Here is a 6,000-nt window from a genome sequence, read left to right as displayed (position 1 = left end):
ATTTTACAACTTTACACCAACTACAGGTCTCAAATACATAAATATTATGAATACACATACTCAAATTTATGCGGGTACAACCGCTACAAAGATCACAACACCAACGACAAGAAATAAAAGAAAAGGACCCACCGCAGCCAGCGGACTCAACCCCGACTCAGCCTCTATACTCGATCGTGCACCTAGGGTCCCCGCCTCCCGCAGATACAAAGACATCTGCAGGTATCTCAGAAGTGGCTTAATAATTTCAAATATTTAAATACAAAGATATATAAAGTATATAAAATACCAACTTCTCAAATAATTTTTCCAACTTTTCCAAAAATACCGTAATTCTAAAGCAAAATACAATCTTTTAAAGAACTCTTGAAACTTAAATTCAATATAAATCAACATCAATTTGATTTTCCTCGAAAAAACACAAATTTCTGGAGAGTCCGGTCTCATCACAATTCAAAAAATATAACATAAATCTCAAATTCAAAATAAAAAGTTAATACCCAACACTCACCCAAAGATAACATGGGTTCTAGAAAACTCTCTAAACCCTCGCCGTGGTCACGTTAGGTTCAGAGCCGCCAAGGAACTCACGCCCCTTAACGCCGACCCATCGGCTCACCGGCCGCGCCGACCCCAGCCACTCCGACGAATATCCGAGCCGTGGCTCTACACTCCCACCCGAACCGCCCTCGTAGAATCAACACCCAGTCCACCACGCCACCTCTAAAGGTCGTGCCCTGGGGACCCACTCATCGCAGTAGTCGGCCTCTAGCCCGCCACCATCAAAACCATCAAGTAAATACAAAGAATAATACCATCTCAGAGTAAATCATAACACGTGATCCTTTTCCGTGACAAGTATTCACATCACTGAAATAACCATTATTTTCCACAAAGTCAACGCCTAAAAAGTATAACAATGCATAATGCCAAGAAAGCCCTGATCCACTTTATACCATTCCTATACTGCAGAATGAAAACCAATCTACCAACAACGCCGATAAAATGATTCTTTAATACTGCTCACATGGTTTCTGCAAATCACTCCAAATCAAAAGCATATATACCCATCAAAAATATAAATACAAGAATTGAATAATTAACATCATACATACATGTATTTTCACTATTCACAAACTACGTATAATTATACAAAACCTGATGTATCAATACGAGTTATCACGGCACATCGTAGGAAAAATAAATATAAGTATATTTTCAATTTTATATGCAATTAAACATGATAAAACGAAATACTTAAACATTTATTTCAAAATACTCAGCCATTAAACAATTATTTCAAAATAATAATAATTAATCAATTATTTAGAAAATAATAGCCACTACCAACCTTCACCTGTCCCTCGTTCCTTGCTGACACTCGAACTCCCTCCCAAGACCTAACAACACCCTAATAGAATAATAATAATAAAAATAAATAACATATTTAAACAAAAAGAAAAATAGAACAATAATAGGACTCATCTATCTGCCCACTCACTCTAACCTAAGCTCAAACCCCGACCTCAGGATAACCAAATTGGTCTCCAAATTACAATTAAGCCAATTCAATTTGACTAGCACTCATTCCTGAATTAACCTCGAATCCATCCTCAATTCCACCTGAACCAGTGTCTCAAATTCACTCGAACCAAACTCAATTTCACTGAACCAGTGTTTAATTAAAACCAACCACTCTTGAACCAACTCAATTTCTTTTATACAAATTTGTTGAACCAACTTGGTCTCGGCCCAAAACCCTTAGCCCAACATCCAAAACCAAACCCAAATCAACTTCAACTAATTTAATTCTAACCAAACCATTCAAGTCCAACCACACTCAACTCGATTTAATCAAAACCCCGACTCAGATCAATTCAATCAAACCCAACCAATTCAATTCTCATCCAAACCCAATTCCAATTCTTAATTAAACGAACCTTGGTTAAACCAAATCAAACTCAACTCAATCAATTCAATTCAATCTCAACTCAACCAAATCAATTATAACTTGCTTGATCCAACCAAATCAACTTGGCTAACTCAACCAATTCCAATCTAACCATCATCACTAACACCTTAATCATCATCATCATCAACTTAATTAATCAAACTAAAACCCTAATCTACGTGACAAGAATTGCATGCAAGAAACCGAAAAATCTCATCCTTCATTCAAGCTTAGATTCATCACAAATACAACGATTTTTCAACACAAATCGAAGCAACAATCATCTATAACCATTAAACATGTTTTTCCTACTCAAATCCATCATTATCTTCATCAAATCCATCAAATACACATATATACATGCATACATACACTCATTCATCAAAAAAATACACAAAGAAGCTCTCTACCAACTAAAAACTATCCCTCCCATGAGCTCTCCTCCCGACGATCTCCCATCCCCACCTCAAATCTCCCATTTTTCTCCTCATTTCTTCATTTTATTTTTATTTTTTCTTTCTCGAGCTATCGTAGCACAAAGATGGAGAAGAAGATGAACAATTTCTCAAACCCTAGATTTTTCCTCTAAATTACATTTTCAGCCGAAATCTCACTTTCAATCCCTCCAAATATATTTTTCTTACAAAAACAGTCCCTGAAAACTCACCAATGATCCCTGAATTATGAAATAGTATTCTCAAAAGCGTCCTTTCAAATTACCCAACGGTCCCTGTGTTATAACACAACATTTTTAAAAAGATCCCTTCCATCTTACCTTTTCAGCTCCTCGGTTTCCATAAACATTTCATGTCCACCCTTTTCATTTATTCTTAACCCAAAAATCTTTTAAAAAGTTTTACACTTAGGTCCTTATTCTTTCCACTGGGTTTCTCAACAAAGATTACCTCAGAAAAATTCAATCGCAACCGTAGTAATACCCTAAATATATTTTTCCCAAAGAATATCCAAAGGTTCAGGGTATTACAATCCTTCCTTTAAGAAAAATTTCGCCTCGAAATTTCTTTAGCATACATCAACTGATATCACCATTTCATTTCATCGGTTCCAAGATCTCGCTTCTCTTGCTACAAATACGCTTAATAGTAAATAATCACACCGCAAATCACTATATATCACCAACAAACAACATGCCAAACACACTTTTGGCATCTTCAAGTCAACTCATTTTCGATAAAAACAATTCAGCTAAATATCCTCAACCTACGATCCTCGATTACGAAGACACTACTCTCAAATTTGTCTCAAAATGTCAAACCTACTACTCACGCCTCTCAATCCCAACACGCAACTTCAGGTTCTTAACCCGATCGGAGACTCTAAATACTTTATCGGGGCCCCTTTTTAACTTTCCTCGCTCTAATCACTACTAAACCCTTTAAGTCTAGACACGACTCTAACCAGGCCTCGTCATCACAACCCGTGATCTCTACCAAACCCGGATATCTCAACTCCACTACCGATACCAAAAGACGTCACACCCACCCCTTCCACTGATGAATGCTATAACCCATCGCTATAAAATCCTTTAATCCGGAAACCATCTCTCAAAAATCAAATCAAACTTACAAAATCACATTTTACAACTTTTACACCAACCATGTGTTCAAATACATAAATATTATGAATAATAATACTCAAATTTCATGATACAACTCGCTACAAGACTCACAACACTCAATGACAAGAAATAAAGAAAAGTGACTCCACTGCAACAGCGACTCAACCCCGACTAGCTCTATACCTCGATCGTAATCTAGGGTCCCGCCTCGCTACAAAGACATTCATGGCTATTTAGAGAGTTTTTAATAATTTCAAATATTTAAATACAAGATATATAAAAGTATATAAATACCAACTTCTCAAATAATTTTTCCAACTCTTTCCAAAATACTGTAATTCTAGCAAAATACAATCTTTTAAAGAACTCTTGAAACTTTAAATTCAATATAAATCAACATCAATTTGATTTTCTCAGAACACAAATTTTGTGAGAGTCTCGTCTCATCACAATCTCAAAAATATAACATAAATCTCAAATTCAAAATAAAAAGCAATACCCAACACTCACCCAAAGATAACATGGTCTCAGAAATCCTCTAAACTCGCCGTGGGTCGCGTTAGGTTCAGAGTCAAGGAACTCTACGCCCGATCTAAGTCCATTTACCTGGCTCACCTGCTGGCACGACCCCTACACTCCGACTGGCTCCAAACAGTACTCCCACGAACTCGGCGAGATCAACACCTGTGTCCACCACGCCACCTCTAAAGGCCGGCCCGCGACCCACTATCGCAGTAGGTCGGGCCCAGCCCGTCACCATCAAAACCATCAAGTAAATACAGAATAATACCATCTCAGACAAATCATAACACGTGATCCTTTTCCCAGGACAAGTATTCACATCACCTGAAATAACCATTATTTTCCACAAAAGTCAATGCTAAAAAGTATAACAATGCATAATGCCAAGAAAGCCGATCCACGATACCATTCCTATACCAGAATGAAAACCAATTTACTATAATGCTGAGTAAATATCTTTAATATGCTCACATGGTTTCGCAAATCACTCCAAATCAAAGCATATATACTCCATCAAAAAATAAATATGTTAATTGAATAATTAAATCATATATACATGTATTTTCACTATTCACAACACGTATAATTATACAAAACCTGGATGATATACTGTTATCACGGGCATCGATCAGGAAAATAAATATAAGTACATATTTCACCTTTTATACTTAATTAAACACTGATAAAATGAAATACTTAAACATTTATTTCAAAAATACTAGCTATTAAACAATTATTTCAAAATAATAATAATTAATCAATTATTTAAAATAATAGTACTCACTCAACTCTCACTCGTGTCCTTGTTCCTTGCTAGACTCCAACTCCCTCCCAAGACCGAACAACACCTAATGTAATAATAATAAAAAATAAATAACATATCTTTAAACGAAAAAGTAAAATACAAGAACAATAATAGATCTATCTATCGCCCACTCACTCCAATCGGTTCAAACCCCGACTCAGATAACCAAATCGGTCTCCAATACAATTAAGCCAATTCAATTTTGGACTAGACCATTCCTGACCAACCCGAACCATCCTCAATTCCACCGAACCAAGCTCAAATTCACTGAACCAAACTCAATTTCACTGAACCAGGTTTAATTAAACCAACCAGCCTTGAACCAACTCAATTTTTATACAAATTCTGTTGAACCAACTTGGTTCGCGCCCAAAACCCTTTAGCCCAACATCCAAACCAAACCCAAATCAACTTCATAACTAATTTAATCTCAACCAAACCATTCAAGCCCAACCACACTCAACTCGATTTAATCAAACTCTCGACCAGATCAATTCAACTTCCGTAAACCCAACCAATTCAATTCTCAGGTATCCAAACCCAATTCCAACTAATTAAACGGTAACTTTGCTAAACCAACAAACTCAACTCAATCAATTCAATTCAATTCAACTCAACCAAATCAATCTGCACCTCGGCTTTCGATCCAACCAAATCAACTTCCGCTAACTCAACAAATTCCAATCTAACCATCATCATTAACACCTTAATCATCATCATCATCAACTTAATTAATCAAACCAACCCTAATCTCGGTGCCAGCAAGCACTGCCACAAAGAAATCCTGAAAAATCCTCATCCTTCATTCAAAGCTGTGATTCATCACAAATACAATGATTTTCACACCAACAAGTTAGAACAATCATCTATAAATCATTAAACATGTTTTTCCTACTCCAAATCCATCATTATTCCCATCAAATCCATCAACACAATATATATAAGAGCGCATGTTATTAAGACTCATTCATCAAAAATACACCAAGAAAAGCTCTGCTCAACTAAAACTATCCCCTCCCATGTAGCCTCCCAAGTTTATCTCCCATCCTCACCTCAAATCTCCCATTTTTCTCCTCATTTCTTCATTTTTATTTTATTTTTCTTCCTAAGCATCAGAGGCACAAAGATTATATAAGCATTTAA

Source organism: Dioscorea cayenensis, chromosome 7 (assembly GCF_009730915.1).
Source record: "Dioscorea cayenensis subsp. rotundata cultivar TDr96_F1 chromosome 7, TDr96_F1_v2_PseudoChromosome.rev07_lg8_w22 25.fasta, whole genome shotgun sequence".
NCBI classification, from domain to species: Eukaryota; Viridiplantae; Streptophyta; class Magnoliopsida; order Dioscoreales; family Dioscoreaceae; genus Dioscorea; species Dioscorea cayenensis.
Note: the sequence above shows the minus strand (reverse complement) of the source record.